General features: G+C 43.5%; 1 protein-coding gene across 2 annotated transcripts in view; it reads left to right on the top strand.

The window, feature by feature from the left end:
* The first annotated feature begins 758 nt into the window (after positions 1-758).
* Positions 759-18,479, top strand: part of LOC132209066 (utrophin-like) — a 45,673-nt gene continuing 27,952 nt past the window's right edge. For both annotated transcript variants that reach the window (XR_009445168.1, XR_009445169.1), the window contains exon 1: positions 759-969. The gene's annotated coding sequence lies outside the window, so the exon portion shown is untranslated. The remainder of the gene's footprint in view (positions 970-18,479) is intronic.

Genomic DNA, 18,479 nt, shown 5'->3' with positions numbered 1-18,479 from the left:
ACCTCTTTAACTTGTCTGTCTCCTCTCCACCTATCTTCTCCTCTATCTATCTTCGATCCGCCTCCCTCCTCTCCCTATTTATTTCAGAACCCTCTCCCCTCCCCCTTTTCTGATGAAAGGTCTCGGTCCAACATGTCAGCCTTTGTGCACCTAAGATGCTGCTTGGCCTGCTGTGTTCATCCAGCTGCACACTTTGTTGTGTCTATATCTCTTAAGAACCTCATTAAGTGAGTTCTAGAGAGAACTATGCAGGGTAGACTTTGGGTTTATCGTTCTAACTTGCCAGCCCTGAAAGATGAAAGTTGGTTTATGTTGGATGTTTGTTTCATAGCTACGAAAGAGATCCTGAAAGGATTGTTCGTATCTTTTGTTGAGAATTTTACCCATTTAGTCACTCGAATCCTTCTCCTTTTTTAAAGTTTCCTTGGGAGTCATAAATTTCAAATATCTGCAGAATTTTATTTGGCTTGGCATTGGCTCTCCGTGATTCCCTGTTAATGGCTCCGCGACCTGCTAGCTAATTAGAGAATTTATCATTGATGTGCCTGTCATAAAATCTTGAGTCTTATACTTTCTATTCCCAATTTCAGGAGAAAGTCCAGAGAGACCTTTTAGAGGAAAGGGGTTTAGAAAGAAAACTTAAGTTCTATAGATCAAAGTCATGAATAGTTGATAAATTATTTGCACTTCATATTTCCAGAACCTACCCCGGAAGAGAGAGCCCAGAGAATTGCCAAAGCTGTCCGCAAACAGTCAATAGAAGTGAAGGAAACTTGGGAGCAATTGAAAACCCATGCGAGCAACTGGCAGAAACAGGTGGAAAAGGTGTTGGAGAAACTTCAAGAACTGCAGAAAGCTCTGGATGATCTTGAGGCTCATGTGATAACAGCTGAAGGGGTCCGCACTGATTGACAACCTGTGGGTGAACTGCTTATTGACTCATTGCAGGATCACATTGATAAAACCACAGTAAGTGCAATTACATTACACTTCACTTATGAACAGATGTAACCACAATGTTGTATCGAGACGATCAGTAATATGAGTAGTGAAGTAATATTGATTGAATGGTTGTTAACTTAATTTGCAAATTAAAACTTCGTTGAGCATGCATTCTGATGATATCACATCGGTAATATGAGTATAATTGAGGATTCTATTAGTCAGTGACATCAGCTGAGTTATCTGCTTGTTGCCATGTTATCAGGATTAAAGGTAAAGCCTTACCACGCCATTTGGCCACTCCTTAGAGAGACACAACTGGTTATGATTTAACCTGAAGATCACCATGCCTCAGGCAAGTAGAGCGGTTGAGGCGAAGACCCTTTGTGGTAAGGTCACTGGTGTGGCAATTGAGCCCTCTCTGCAGGGCATCACTCTGCATCACAAACCAACCGTTCAGCCAACTGAATTTGAATAGAGTTTAGGATTGGAGAGCAATCCATGCAATTCTATTTTTTTGAATGAATGTTTCTCGCTGGGACTATCTCACTGGCAAACTTTTTAAAAGCCAGCTCAGCCATACAGGCGAGATCAGTTCCTGATCTCAGCTGAATTTTTTGACCTGGGGTGGGTCAGCGTTAGGAGTTCAGTGATTGGAATGAATTCTCATGAAGTTAGCGAGAGGGATGCTACACGTGAATAAATCGATGTTTTGAAAAGCGGATGAGATATGAGCAATAGTTTAATTGATGTGGAAGACCAGCCACAATCATCATCAACGGTGGAGCAGGCTTGAGCGGCCATGCAACATTGTGCTGCTGCTATTTGACTTGTTCTGTGGAAAGGAAGGAAAATGGTCAAAGTGTCAAAAATGCTGAAGACCGCATCATTCTACAACCTCAAAATTTGATTGTGTTCAGCATATTATCACTACTGGTACCCCTAAATCCTGGTCTATCATCTCAGCAGCTCGACTCTGCCCAAAAGCTGGTTACTTGTGACATTTTTGAAGGATCTTCCCAAGTCTGAAACTCATTTTTGCTTTTGTAGAATCAGAGTTGGCGTGTGGAAGGAGGTCTCCTGGCATATCATAGCTCTTTGAAATAACTCCCCAATTCGTCCCCCTCTGCTTGGCAATGACTTCAACCACTTATGTAATCTCTTTATTGGAGAGAAACTTTGAAGACATCTGAAAGGAGTATTAACGATCCCAGAATACAACTGAGCCTTATTAAGTTGTTAGTTCTGATGATCAAGAGCTTGATCAAAGAGGATTCTTTTAAAAAGTGCCTTAAAAGAGGAAATGTACAGAGGCTAAGAGGTGTCGGAAGTTAGTGAGTTTTGCGAAGATTTGTTGCTCAGGTTGAGGTTCTGGATGTGAGTTTGCTCGCTGAAGGTGTAGGAAGTCTCTTCTTGGGTTTGAAGCCTACACAATTAAATGTTTGGCAACCAGTAGTGGGCCGTTTGAAATCAAGAGTGGGCAAGAGGACATAATTAGACGAGTGCAGATATCCTGAATTATGGTTGGACTGGTGGAGATTACGAAAATAGCGATTGGCAGAGCCAAGGAACGATTTGGAAACAAAAATGAGAATTTAATAAAATTACTGTTAATACTATCAGTCAGGTAGAAAGTACAGAGAATAGGATTTGGTTCAAGATGAGACTCGGGCAGTGGAGATTTAGACGACATCAAGCTTTCAATGGGCAAATGTGGGACTCAAACAGGCAATGCATTGGAGTTGTCAGGTCCAGAAGTGAAGTAGTTCCAGATGAAGGTTTCACTGCTAATGAGTCAAGACAAGAGACAGGTAGGCAGTATTAAAAAGATGTAAAGAGACAGCTTTAGGGATTGCATGAATGTGTGGTCGGACGTTCATCGTGGGATAAACAAGATGCCACGGTTGTGCTGAGACAAGTGTAACATAACATTGTTGCCAAGGAGGAGTAATGCAGTCCGTAGGTAGTGAATAGAGATTGGTGTGGGGACCACAAACAGTGGTCTTCCCACTTTTAAATTGTTATCTCTACGTAGTTGCGCAACTTTATGTTCTGTTCAAAAGGCTTTACTGACAAGAAAGCAGAAGTTAGCCATTTGTTTACTTGTCAATATATCTTGATTTTTCCACCATCTTCTCCAATTATGAACACAACATGTGCAGTGTACTAAGTGAACCATTCAAACCTTCAAAGGAAATGTTAAAATTGTGGAATATAAAGTTAAATTTATTTTATTGAAAATTTAAATAAATTACATGAAGGTTTGACCAAGACTGAAAGGAATTAGATGGAACACCAGATGAATAAAACAAGCAGTAGTAAGATGGTATTAGCTGGATGTTCCTGAAGAAAGAGAACACAGCCAACCTTTCTTCCATCAGGGGGATTAATTGTGAGGTGTCAAACACAGTCGATTAAATCATTCGTTCTGTCTTTACTGCCAGACTGTACAATGAACATAGAACATAGAACAGTACAGCACAGCACAGCACAGGCCCTTCAGCCCACAATGTTGTGCCGACCATTGATCCTCATGTATGCACCCTCACATTTCTGTGACTATATGCATGTCCAGCAGTCTCTTAAATGACCCCAATGACCTTGCTTCCACAACTGCTGCTGGCAACGCATTCCATGCTCTCACAACTCTCTGTGTAAAGAACCCGCCTCTGACATCCCCTCTATACTTTCCACCAACCAGCTTAAAACTATGACCCGTCGTGCTAGCCATTTCTGCCCTGGGAAATAGTCTCTGGCTATCGACTCTATCTATGCCTCTCATTATCTTGTATACCTCAATTAGGTCCCCTCTCCTCCTCCTTTTCTCCAATGAAAAGAGACCGAGCTCAGTCAACCTCTCTTCATAAGATAAGCCCTCCAGTCCAGCCAGGACCCTGGTAAACCTCCTCGGAACCCTCTCCAAAGCATCCACATCTTTCCTATAATAGGGCGACCAGAACTGGATGCACTATTCCAAGTGCGGTCTCACCAAAGTTTTACAGAGCTGCAACAAGATCTCACGACTCTTAAACTCAATCCCCCTGTTAATGAAAGCCAAAACACCATATGCTTTCTTAACAACCCTGTCCACTTGGGCGGCCATTTTAAGGGATCTCTGTATCTGCACACCAAGATCCCTCTGTTCCTCCACTCTGCCAAGAATCCTATCCTTAATCCTGTACTCAGCTTTCAAATTCGACCTTGCAAAATGCATCACCTCGCATTTATCCAGGTTGAACTCCATCTGCCACCTCTCAGCCCATCTCTGCATCCTGTCAATGTCTCGCTGCAGCCTACAACAGCCCTCTATACTGTCAACGACACCTCCGACCTTTGTGTCATCTGCAAACTTGCTGACCCATCCTTCGATCCCCTCATCCAAGTCATTAATAAAAATTACAAACAGTAGAGGCCCAAGGACAGAGCCCTGTGGAACCCCACTCACCACTGACTTCCAGGCAGAATATTTTCCTTCTACTACCACTCGCTGTCTTCTGTTGGCCAGCCAATTCTGTATCCCAGCAGCTACGTTCCCCTGTATCCCATTCCTCCTGACCTTCTGAATGAGCCTACCATGGGGAATACTATGGTTGTAATATTTCCTTTTTTAAAGGCTCAAGGTTAGACATACTTCTCATTTTATAAATTTTAAGTTGGCTTATTGTCAAGTCATGGTAGGATTGAAAACATATCCTACAACTGTGTGAAGTCAGAAGTCACATGACACCAGCTTATCGTCCAACAGGTTCATTTCAATTCACACAAGCTATTGGAGTTCAGCCCCTTCATCAGGTGCAGTTCGTGAGGTGACCACACAGACACACAGCTTATAAGCAGAGAGATCAAAAGATCATAGAATTGGCCTGAGTGGAGTGTCAGATAATAACTCTTTCCAGGCGACCAAGAGTGTTAAAGGCAAGGAGAGTGTTTATAAAGTCAATGTCAGTGCTGTGTTGTCATGATAATCAGGCAGCGCAACAGGAATGTACAAAAGGTGACATCTCAGGTCAGACTCTGACTTGTAGTTTAGAGGCTTGTGTTCAGAATCTGTCGTAGAGTTTTAAACTTTATTTCAAAAGCAAGAATTTATAAGATACCACACTGACTGTAACTACAAGTTGTGTGCTTCTTCAACAAAATATCTGCAAATAAACAAACGTCCTGGATGAAGACTTATTATCTGACACTCCACTCACACCAGTTGTATGATCTTTTGATCTCTCTGCTTATAAATTGTGTGTCTGTGTGTTTTCCTCTCTGACCGCATGTGATGAAGGGACTGCACTTCAAATCTTGTGTGATTTCAAATAAACCTGTCAGATTATAACCTGATGCCATGTGGCTTCTGACTTTGTCTATCCTAGTCCAACACCAGCACCTCCACATTATAAGTGTTTGGAACCAAGTCAGTGCAACAGGTACATGTCAAACATTTGACTTCGGAAGGATGCCTAGTGCCGACAAATTCATTAATAACAAAGGATTTCTCCATTATGCCATCTATCGTAACATGCTGCGTCTCACAGTCATAATGAAAGGATGCCCACTTTAATTTAGCACGGCCAAGAATAGTTATGGACATTTTTAGCATGGGAGGAGGCCATTCAACCTATTTTATCTGTACCAGCTCTCTCCCAGAGCAACAAAATTAATCCTTTTCTCGAACTCATTCCACATATTTCACAGAATTGAAATATATAGGTACATAGTTAAGAGATTTTAACATCAAGTGAGCAGTTCTTGCACTTCACCTTGTCACTAAAAATGGAAAACGTGACTTCGAAAGAGTGGGTCTTTATTTTGTTCTGTTGTGATGATGAAGAAGATGCAAGTCCAAGTGCTGGAACTGGCCTCTTGAACTTTTCAACGTGTATAAAATGAATTCTGTGCGCATCGACTAAAAACAGTTTTATGGAAGGAAAAGGTACCAAAGAAGATTTGGTGTATTGTACTTGATGCTATTATACTCCAACCTGTGAAAACAGAACTCTACGACTGTGAGTGTTGAGATCTGAGAGGTTGCTATCTTGTTTGAATTTACATTGCTAAGTCTAGGCCTATTTTCCCAACAGCAAAATTGGTAATCCAGAAAGAAATGGATATTTCTCGCATTTGTTAGCTCTAAGTGTCTGGTCAAAGTTTGAGTACAGTTTCCTCATATTCAGGTGCTTAACCTGCTTTTACAGTTTGAACATTTGTTGTGCCAATGAAAATTGTTTGAATGGATTCACCTCCAGTTTTCTTTTTACATATTTAGTATTTTTCCATGGTGAGGACTGTCTGCAAAATCTGACATTGGGTTTTGAAAGACATCAGCCTTTATTTTGGAGAGATAATGGTAACTGCAGATGCTGGAGAATGCGAGATAACAATATGTCGAGCTGGATGAACACAGCAGGCCAAGCAGCATCTTAGGAGCACAAAATCTCACGTTTCGGGCCTCGACCCTTCATCAGAGAGGCTGAAGGGTCTAGACCCGAAACATCAGCTTTTGTGCTCCAGGGATGCTGCTTGGACTGCTGTGTTCATCCAGCTCCACACTTTGTTGTCTTAGATAGACTGGGCTTGTTTTTGCTGAGGTTGAGAAGAGTAAGGAGGTGATTTCCTTGAAGTATATATGATTCCGAATGGTCTTCATGAGGAATATGTAGAAAGATTTTTCCTATACTTTGGCGAGCGCTGAACTCGGGACACTTATGCAAAATTTGGACTTGCCACTTCAGGACAGATGAGCAGAGCATTTTTTCTCTGATAGTTGTATGACATTGGAACTAGCTGCCTCATAAGATGACAGAGTTGGGGTCATTGAATATTTTAAGGTGGACTTAGATTCTTGTAAGGCAGGGAAAAGGTCTTTGTTAATTGGAGTCATACCAAGCACAAAGGAAAACGTTTGTGATTGTTAGACATAGTCATTTCACCTCCAGAACATCTCTTTCAGCGTTCGTCAGGGCAGCATCCAAGGCCCAAACATCTGTGCTGCTTCAGCTTCTCTCTATAAAGTCAGAAGTGGGGATGTTCACTGATGACTCCACAATGTTCAGTACCATTTCCAACTCCTTAGATAATAAAGCAGTCCATGTTTAAATGCAGCAAGACCAGTATATTATCCAGGCTTAGGCTGATAAGTGCTCGGTAATATTTGCACCACACAAGTGCCAAGCAATGGCCATCTCCAACAAGGGAGAATTTAGCCATCATCTCTTGATATTTATTGCTGTTACCATCGCTGCATCCCCCACTGTCAACATCAGAGGTGTTACTATTAACCAGAAACTGAACAAGATCGGCTACATAAATACTATGGATTCAAGAACAGGCCACCCCGTTGTAGAACATAGAACATAGAACATAGAACAGTACAGCACAGAACAGGCCCTTCAGCCCACAATGTTGTGCCGACCATTGATCCTCATGTATGCACCCTCAAATTTCTGTGACCAGCAGTCTCTTAAATGACCCCAATGACCTTGCTTCCACAACTGCTGCTGGCAACGCATTCCATGCTCTCACAACTCTCTGCGTAAAGAACCTGCCTCTGACATCCCCTCTATACTTTCCACCAACCAGCTTAAAACTATGACCCCTCGTGCTAGCCATTTCTGCCCTGGGAAATAGTCTCTGGCTATCAACTCTATCTATGCCTCTCATTATCTTGTATACCTCAATTAGGTCCCCTCTCCTCCTCCTTTTCTCCAATGAAAAGAGACCGAGCTCAGTCAACCTCTCTTCATAAGATAAGCCCTCCAGTCCAGGCAGCATCCTGGTAAACCTCCTCTGAACCCTCTCCAAAGCATCCACATCTTTCCTATAATAGGGCGCCCAGAACTGGATGCACTATTCCAAGTGCGGTCTAACCAAAGTTTTATAGAGCTGCAACAAGATCTCACGACTCTTAAACTCAATCCCCCTGTTAATGAAAGCCAAAACACCATATGCTTTCTTAACAACCCTGTCCACTTGGGTGGCCATTTTAAGGGATCTATGTATCTGCACACCAAGATCCCTCTGTTCCTCCACGCTGCCAAGAATCCTATCCTTAATCCTGTACTCAGCTTTCAAATTCGACCTTGCAAAATGCATCACCTCGCATTTATCCAGGTTGAACTCCATCTGCCACCTCTCAGCCCATCTCTGCATCCTGTCAATGTCCCGCTGCAGCCTACAACAGCCCTTTACACTGTCAACGACACCTCTGACCTTTGTGTCGTCTGCAAACTTGCTGACCCATCCTTCAATTCCCTCGTCCAAGTCATTAATAAAAATTACAAACAGTGGAGGCCCAAGGACAGAGCCCTGTGGAACTCCACTCACCACTGACTTCCAGGCAGAATATTTTCCTTCTACTACCACTCGCTGTCTTCTGTTGGCCAGCCAATTCTGTATCCAAGCAGCTAAGTTCCCCTGTATCCCATTCCTCCTGACCTTCTGAATGAGCCTACCATGGGGAACCTTATCAAATGCCTTACTGAAGTCCATATACACCACATCCACAGCTCGACCCTCATCAACTTTTCTAGTCACATCCTCAAAAAACTCGATAAGGTTTGTAAGGCATGACCTACCCCTCACAAAGCCGTGTTGACTGTATTTGATCAAGCCATGCTCTTCCAGATGGTCATAAATCTTATCCCTCAGAATCCTTTCTAACACCTTGCAGACGACAGACGTGAGACTTACCGGTCTATAATTGCCGGGGATTTCCCTATTTCCTTTCTTGAAGAGAGGAATTACATTTGCCTCTCTCCAGTCCTCAGGTACGACTCCAGTGGAGAGCGAGGATGCAAAGATCTTCGCAAGTGGCGAAGCAATTGCATTTCTCGCTTCCCAAAGCAGCCGAGGACAAATCTGATCCGGGCCTGGCGACTCGTCAATCTTAATGTTTGACAAAATTTTCAGCACATCAGCTTCGTCTATCTCTATCCATTCCAGCATGCACACCTGCTCTTCAAAGGTTTCATTCACTACAAAGTTCGTTTCTTTCGTAAAGACAGAAGCAAAAAACTCATTTAGGGCTTCCCCTACCTCGTCAGGCTCCACACACAAGTTCCCTATGCTATCCCTGATCGGCCCTACTCTTTCTTTGATCATTCTCTTATTCCTCACGTAAGTGTAAAATGCCTTTGTGTTTTCCCGGATTCCTTCTGCCAAGCCTTTCTCGTGCCTCCTCCTGGCTCTCCTCAGACCATTTTTGAGCTCCTTCCTTGCCTGCATGTAATCCTCTCAAGCTGAACTTGACCTCCACCTTATGTAAGCTACCTTCTTCCTTTTCACTAGAAGCTCCACCGCTCTCGTCATCCAAGGTTCCTTAATCTTACCCCTTCTTGCCTGTCTCAGAGGGACATATTTACTCATCACTCCCAACAACTGTTCCTTTAACCATCTCCACATGTCTATAGATAATAAAATGTGAGGCTGGATGAACACAGCAGGCCAAGCAGCATCTCAGGAGCACAAAAGCTGACGTTTCGGGCCTAGACCCTTCATCAGAGAGGGACCTCTCTGATGAAGGGTCTAGGCCCGAAACGTCAGCTTTTGTGCTCCTGAGATGCTGCTTGGCCTGCTGTGTTCATCCAGCCTCACATTTTATTATCTTGGAATCTCCAGCATCTGCAGTTCCCATTATCTCCACATGTCTATAGTTCCCTTACCATGGAACAACTGCTCCCAGTCCATGCTTCCTAACTCATGTCTAATCACATCATAGTTTCCTCTTCCCCAATTAAATATCCTCCCATTTTGCCTAATCCTCTCCTTCTCCATAGCTATGCAGAACGTGAGGCAGTTATGGTCACTATCACCAAAATGCTCTCCCACCACAAGATCTGATACCTGCCCCGGCTCGTTTCCGAGCACCAAGTCTAGAATGGCCTCTCCCCTCGTCGGCCTGTCAACGTACTGCGGTAGGAAACCCTCCTGAACACACCTTACAAAAACAGCTCCATTCAAATCTTCTGCTCGAAGGAGGTTCCAATCAATATTAGGAAAGTTAAAGTCACCCATTACAACAACCCTACTGCGTCCACACTTTTCCAAAATCTGTCGACCTATGCTTTCTTCAATCTCCCTGCTGCTATTGGGGGGCCTGTAGTAAACCCCTAACGAGGTGACTACTCCCTTGCTGTTCCTAATTTCCACCCATACTGTCTCAGTAGGCAGATCTTCCTCGACAATGGAAGTTTCTGTAGCTGTGATCCCCTCTCTGATTAGTAGTGCTACACCCCCTCCTCTTTCTCCCCCCTCCCTATTCTTTTTAAATGTTCTAAACCCTGGAAGATCCAGCAACCATTCCTGCCCATGAGAAACCCATGTCTCTGTTATGGCCACAACATCATAGCACCAGGTACTGATCCATGCTCTAAGTTCATCACTTTTATTCCTGATACTCCTTGCATTAAAGCAAACACACTTTAACCGATCCCTTGGTTCCTTCCCAGGAAAATCCTTCCCACTAGCTGGTCTACCTCCTGTTACTGCCTCACCTGCATCAACGCTCACCTCTGGTATACAGCTCAGGTTTAAACCCTCTCGAACTACTCGAGCAAACCTTCCACCCAGGACATTGGTCCCCTTCCAGTTCAGATGCAACCCGTCCTTCTTGTACAGGTCCCACCTTCCCCAGAAGGCATCCCAATTATCAACATATCTGAAGCCCTCCCTCCTACACCAGCTGCGTAGCCACGTGTTCAGCTGCGCCCGCTCCCCGTTCCTCACCTCGCTATCTCGTGGCACCGGTAGTAAACCAGAGAACACTACTCTGTTCGTCCTGCTCTGCAGCTTCCATCCTAACTCCCTGAAATCACTTTTTATATCCTCAAACCTATTTCTGGCTATATCATTTGTGCCAATATGTAACACGATTTCTGGCTGTTCACCCTCCCGTTTTAGAACCTTATACACCCGATCGGAGACGTCCCGGACCCTGGCACCAGGGAGGCAACATACCTTCCGGGAATCCCGATCTTGCCCACAAAATCTCTGTCGATTCCCCTAACTATCGAGTCCCCTACCACGAGTACTTTTCTATTCTGCCCCCTTCCCTTCTTTGCCACAGTGTCAGGCTCAGTGCCAGAGAACTGACTACTATGGCTTTCCTCTGGTAGGTCATTCCCCCCCAGCAGTATCCAAAACGGTATACTTATTGCTGAGGGGAATGCCCACAGGGGATCTCTGCACTGTCTGTCTGTCCCCTTTCCTCCCCCTAACTGTAACCCATCTATCCTCGTCCTGAGCCTTAGGAGTGACCAACTCCCGGTAACTCCTCTCAATTACCCCCTCTGCCTCACGAATGATCCGTAGTTCATCCAGCTCCAGCTCCATTTCCCTAACACGCCTTGCTGATATATATGGTCACTGCTTTCCTTCCCGGCTGCCCCTCTGGTCCTCGTCACTTCCTCTGCTGCTCCCGCTCCTTCTCTGAAAGAGGAAAAACACCGCTGCCCGCTACCAGTAAGTAATTTTAAAAATAAACTGCTTTACCTTAGCTGCAGTCTTCCGGGTCCGTCTTGCCTCCGCTGCTGCTCGCACTCTGTGTGCAGATGATTTTCGTCACTCCATTTTTACCAAGATTTAACTGGAAATTTGGGATTTGTCATATTTCTGAAGAGTCGAACAGCAGCATGCTTTTCTTTTCGTTAATTCTTTGTAATTTATTGCAATTAAAACTTCTGTTGCCAGAAAAAGAAATGATGTTGCTGAGCGACTTTTTTCTTATGTCTTGTGAGAAGTGCCATTCAGAGGTGGTCACATTGTTACCTTCTGATCAGTCTGGATCAGTCAGGCTGGATATGAGATGAGGCTGGGGGTGGGAAGATTTTGAAGCAGGTACTTGAGAGAAAGCAGCCTCTCCCTACAGTCAAACCCTTCAACCCTGGCAATGTTCTTGTAAATCTTTTCTGAACCCTTTCAAATTTCACGACAACTTTCCTATAGCAAGGAAACCTGAATTGAATGCAGTATTCCAAAAATGGCCTAACCAATGTCCTTTGTAGCTGCAACATGACTTCCCAACTTCTATATTTAGTGCTGTGACCAAGAAAAGCAAGCATATTAAACGCCTTCTTCTCTACCTGCAACTCCACTTTCAAGGAACTCTGAACCTGCTCCCCAAGTTTGTTTGGCGACACTGCTGAGGACCTCACCATTAAGTGTATAAGTTCTGCCCTGATTTTGCCAACCAAAACCTAAAACCGTTTCTGCATTAAACCTAATTGTCTGCTATTTGCTTGGTGGTATATATAAAAAGGGAAGAGTTTATGCTTGTTCAGGCAACGCATACCCGACATCCAGAGGTTGATTTCCTAATGGCTTGAATTGGAACTGGTTAACAGATTGAGTTTTGGGATGCCTCAGGATGTCTTTATGTGTGATGTGCATCAGGCAGGTGTCAAATTGTAATTTCAAATGCAGCTCTGCATACAGATAGCATAAAGTAAGGAAGAAGAACAGGACTTAGTAGTATTATCCTTCAAAGCCTTTTTGAGTTGTTTTGTCCTGTTTTGTTACTTACTTCGACATTTATTAAATCCACTTTTTTTTAAAGCATTCTTTCACAGGATGAGAGCACTGCTGGCAAGGCTAACATTCATTTCCCATCCAGGAATGGCTTGGTGGGCCATTTTGGAAGTCAGTAGAGAGTCAGCCATATCCCAGTGAATTTGAAGTCATTTACCAGAATTGCTGAGGAAGGCAGATTCCCTTCCCTGAAGAATAGTTTAGTGAATTCAGTTTTCTGTTACAACAATTTATGATAGTTTCATCATCACTGTTACTTTTAACTCGAGATCTTTATTAATTGAATGTCATTTTCAGCAGATGCTTTTGTATTTTGTATTTAATATTAGGATGTTAGTTTTAATTTAATTTCTTCTTTACATTTAATCATTAATTTCAGGATATTTCTCAGATTTTATACGCTTCCTCTCCATTAGGTTTTTAAAGAAGAAATTGCCCCAGTCAAACAAGAAGTCAAAATATTAAATGATCTGGCCAGTCAGTTATCTCCACTTGATGTCTCTTTCTCTCCAAAGATTTCTCACCAGCTTGATGACTTAAATATGAGGTTGAAATTTATACAAGTAACAGTGAAAACATTTTCTAAACTAGCCAATCTGTTGTAGAAAGCATGTCCAAATAATTTGGCTTCAAATATATGAGCAAGATAAAGAACCCTTTCAATTTAAGCAAGCAATTAATATTTTATTATCATGGTTCATGAAGTTATTTAGTTTTATAATATTTCTTTTCCAAAAATACAATGTTCTGGTCTGTAGTCTGCACTTTAGAATGTAATCGCAAAACAAAATCCAAATAGTGAGAGATGTGAGCATCCGAACTACAGTCTGAAATGGTTCAGGACTGGAACAATTTGAATATATTCATGATGAAGCTGCAGGTAGCAGATATTTTTCCCGATCCATCTAAAAGTATTTGGAATTGGACCATTGTGCTCACTGCTGTACACTTCAGTATTATGTATTGTTTCATATTTTAAGTCCCTGAGAAAGACAAACTTTAATGAATTACAACAAAGATATACTTGATACATTGAAGGAAAGAATGACATAAAATTGTGTGAACTGAATGTATTTCTTTCAATTGAGCAGATTTTGATTGATGTCAGCAAAGTAGTACATGAAAATATTCTTTATCCCATAAAGCCTCATGAAATGTTTTATTGAGCAAATTATTTCAGTCTTGTTCTGTGTCAGTAGCTTGCTTGGCCATTTAGCACAATAAAACTCCTTATCAGTTCTAGAAAGCAGACAAAAACATAAGAAATAGCACCAGGATCTGGATGTTCTACCTCTCGACCCTGCCTCACCATCCTTTAAGAACATGGCTGACCTGCCCAGGACTCAACTCCTCTTCCATATCAGCTTCTCAGAGCCCTCAACTTCTCTATTTCAAAAATCTTATCGACCACCTTGTTTAAATTCTTTCAGTGATGTACCTTTCACAATTCTCTTGTATTCTAAACAATCGCTACCTGCTGAGAGAAGAAATTTCTTTGCATCTCCGGTTTCAATCAATGTTCCCTTCTTCTGTAACTATGTTGCTGAGTTTGAGATTTCCACACTAATGGAAACATTGTCTTCACATCTAGCCTGTCAAGCCCCCTCAAAATTTTGTGTTTCAGTAAGATCACCCCTCATTCTTCTAAACTTGAATGAATAAAGACCTTCTGTGTAACCATTCTTGATAAATCATGATCCGACGAATCAGCCCAGTGAATCTCTTTTGAACTGCTTCCCATGGCTGTGTATCCTTTCTTGTATGTCTCCAAGTGTGACCTCCTCGATAGCCTGATCAGTTGCAAAAAAACTTGCCCATTTTTGAACTAAAACCTCCTTCCAATAAAGGCCAAAATTCCATTTGCCTTCTAAATTACTTGCATCACCATCGTCATGGCTCACATCAACTCCAACCTACCAAAGTGCTTTGATCCTTTGCAATTCACCTACCACTGCAACAGGTCTCCAGCTGATACCGTCTCCCTGGCCTGACAGTCATCCCTGGAATGTCTGGATAACAAGGATACCTACATCAGGCTGTTACTTATTGATCAGAGCACCACCTTCCACACTGTAATTCCAAACAATCTCCTCTCTAAACTCTGAGACCTCCGCCTCAGCATCCCTCTCTGTAACAGGATTCTCGACTTCCTGACCCAGAGACCACAATCAGTAAGGATAGATGACAACACTTCCTCCACCGTAAGCCTCAACACCGGTGCCCAGCAGAGCTGCCCCTACTCTATACTCCTTATGGAATCATGACTGTGTGGCCCCAACTCCGTTTACAAGTTTGCTGATGATGCTTCCATTGTAGGTCGGACCTCAAACAACAATAAGTCAGATTACAGGAAAAACAATTGAGTGCTTGCTGGCATGATGGAAAGATAACAATCTGTCCATCAACATAGCAGAATGAAGGAGCTGGATATTGATTTCAGGAAGCTTCTGTCTGCAGCAATGGTGCTGAGGTGCAGATGGTTGATAGTGTGAAGCTCCTGGGAATGTTGCTCACCAACAATGTGTCCTGGTCTACCCATGTCAACATGATGGTCAAGGAGGCTAAGGAAATTCAGCATGTCCATGAGGACCCTACCTAATTTTGTAGATGCATCCTATCTGGATGCATCTCTGTGTGGTATGGCAGTTGCTGTTCCCAAGACTGCAAGAAGCTAAAGAGAATCATGAGCACAGCCCAATCCATCACGCAAACTAGCCTTCCATCCATTGACTCCATCTACACTTCCCACTGCCTTGGGAAAGCAACCAACATAATCAAAATACCCCCTCACTCTGGTTATACTTTCTTCCATCCTCTTCTGTCGGGCAGAGGATATTAGTTTGAATAAGCGTACAAATAGATTTAAGAACAGCCTCTTTCCTGTTGTGACTATTGAACGGACCTCTCAAATGTTAATTCTGATCTCTCTCTCTCAGCATCTTCTCTGTGGCTGTAAACACTGTATTCTGCACTTTGTACGGTATGATTCGCCTCTCCAGCATGCAAATCAACACTTTTCACAGTATCTCAGTACATGTGACAGCGATAAAGCAATCAGTCACCTGCATGCTGTTATGTGTTTTATGGACGAGAGCATCCAAGTCCCCTACCCTGCATTTTTTTAGAGTCCCCCTCTATTTAAGTAAGAGTCTATCTTTTGATTCCTCCTACCAAAGTGTACTTTCCTACATTAAACTCTCTCTGCCAACTTTTTTCCGACTTGCTTGACCTGTCTATCCCCTTGCAGATTCTTTCTGTCCTCATGACAACATTCCCTTACTCTATTTTTGTAGCATCAGCAAATTTGGATGGATTTATGCCTTGTCCCCTCCTCTAAGTTATGAACGTAGATAGTAAATAATTGTCGTCTTGGGACTGATCCCTGTGGCACTCCACTAGTTATGGCTTTCCGGCCTGATAAAGATGGTGGTTAGAAAATAACTGGCTGAACCACTGAAATGAAAAATGTGAAAAATATGCACTTTCATTGTTTGTGAAATACTTAAATAAGATTGTATATATAAAATATAAATATTACAGTAGTTCTTGATGAATACAGTTTATCATTGAGCTTTCTGAGAATTCTGAATATAGTTCCTGATTTATGATAGCATCAGTTTTCATGCATCTTTATCTGAGAATTCAGCAGAACATCTCCGCTCAGTTCGCAACAAACAACTGCACCTCCCAGTCGCAAACCATTTCCACTCCCCCTCCCATTCTCTCGATGACATGTCCATCATGGGCCTCCTGCAGTGCCACAATGATGCCACCCGAAGGTTGCAGGAACAGCAACTCATATTCCGCCTGGGAACCCTGCAGCCTAATGGTATCACCAGTTTCAAAATCTCCCCTTCCCCTACTGCATCCCTAAACCAGCCCAGTTCGTCCCCTCCCCCCACTGCACCACACAACCAGCCCAGCTCTTCCCCCCCACCCACTGCATCCCAAAACCAGTCCAACCTGTCTCTGCCTCCCTAACCTGTTTTTCCTCTCACCCATCCCTTCCTCCCACGCCAAGCCGCACCCCCATCTACCTACTAACCTCATCCCACCTCCTTGACCTGTCCGTCTTCCCTGGACTGAACTATCCCCTCCCTACCTCCCCACCTATACTCTCTCCACCTATCTTCTTTACTCTCCATCTTCGGTCCGCCTCCCCCTCTCTCCCTATTTATTCCAGTTCCCTCTCCCCATCCCCCTCTCTGATGAAGGGTCTAGGCCCGAAACGTCAGCTTTTGTGCTCCTGAGATGCTGCTTGGCCTGCTGTGTTCATCCAGCCTCACATTTTATTATCTTGGAACCCTCCAGCATCTGCAGTTCCCATTATCTCTGAGAATTCAGATTTGTTTTGTCAAAAATTGTGCTGTGCCACACATGATATTTGCTAAATCTGTCCGGTCCCAGCAGTTCAACTTGTTCAGTTTTGAGATAACTTTTGTAAGGACCCCACAGTTGAGCGACCTTGCGTTGATAGCGCACTACACACTTCTTGCATTGAAACAAATGCACCTCAGACCACCTGTCCGTCTGCATTCATCATCTGCTCTGTGTCTACTCTTCCTCTTAGTCACACTGACTTTGTTATCTAGTTCCTTACAGGCTGCAGTTATTATCTTGTTACTGCCCACTAACCTGTGCATTTGGCTCCCATCCCCCTGCCACATTAGTTTAAATCCTCTCCAACAGCGTTAGCAAAAGCAGCCCCGAGGACATTGGCTCCCGGTGTAGACGGTCCAATTTGTAATAGTCCCGCCTCCCCCAGAACCGGTCCCAATGTCCCAAAAATCTGAACCCCTCCCTCCTGCACCATCTCTCAAGCCACTCACTTGTCCTGCCTATTTCTTCATTTCTACTCTGACTAGCATGTGGCACTGGTAGCAATCCTGAGATTACTACCTCCTGAGGTCCTACCTTTTAACTTGGCTCCTAACTCCCTAAATTCTGCATGTAGAACCTCATTGTGTGTTTTTTTTAACCCATGTCATTGATGCCTATATGCACCATTACAGCTGGTTGTTCACCCTCCCCCTTTGGAATGTCCTGCAGTCGATCTGACACATCTCTGACCGGTGGACCTGGGAGGCAACATAGCATGTTTTTGACCATAGAACCGCCTATCTCCTCCCCTTACAATAGAATCCCCTGTGGCTATAGCCCTTCCACTCTTTTTCCTGTCCTTCCTGTTTTGGAGGGAGATGGCCACAGGGGACACCACTGCCTTCCTGCTTTTTTTTCTGCCTTTTGGTCACCCATTCCCTTTCTCCCTCAGCTATCCTCATTAGCGATATGACCAATTTGCTGAATGTGCTATCGTGGATGCTCCAAAGTGAGTCCATCCACAGCTCCAGAGCCATCATGTGGTCTAACGAGAGCTGCAGCTGGACACACTTCCTGCCCGTGAAGGAGTCACGGACATCAGCCACGTCCTTGAGCTCCCACATTGAGTAAGAGCAGCATAACACAGGTCTGGGATCTCCTGCCATTTTTAGTCTTCAGCTCTACTTAGTGCTGCTATAATATCAAATATTAGATTAACGAAATGAATAAAATTGTACCATGTACACAGATCCTTGAAAGTTGCCAACCAGGTTGAGAGGGCTGTTAAGAAGGCATACAGTGTTTTAGCTTTTAATAATAGAGGGATCGAGTTCCGGAACCAAGAGGTTATGGTGAAGCGGTACAAAGCTCTGGTGCGGCTGCACTTGGAGAATTGTGTACAGTTCTGGTCACTGCATTATCAGAAGGACGTGGAAGCTTTGGAAAGGGTGCAGAGGAGATTTACTAGGATGTTGCCTGGTATGGAGGGAAGGTCTTAGGAAAGGCTGAGGGACTTGAGGCTGTTTTCATTAGATAGAAGAAGGCTGAGAGGTGACTTAATTGAAGCATATAAAATAATCAGAGGGTTAGATAGGGTGGATAGGGAGAGCCTTTTTCCTGGGATGGTGACGGCAAGCACGATGGGGCATAGTTTTAAATTGAGGGGTGAAAGATACAGGCCAGATGTCAGAGGTAGTTCCTCT

Source organism: Stegostoma tigrinum, unplaced genomic scaffold (genome assembly GCF_030684315.1).
Source record: "Stegostoma tigrinum isolate sSteTig4 unplaced genomic scaffold, sSteTig4.hap1 scaffold_64, whole genome shotgun sequence".
In the NCBI taxonomy this organism is placed as follows: Eukaryota; Metazoa; Chordata; class Chondrichthyes; order Orectolobiformes; family Stegostomatidae; genus Stegostoma; species Stegostoma tigrinum.
Note: the sequence above shows the minus strand (reverse complement) of the source record. Positions and strands in the feature narration are given on the sequence as shown.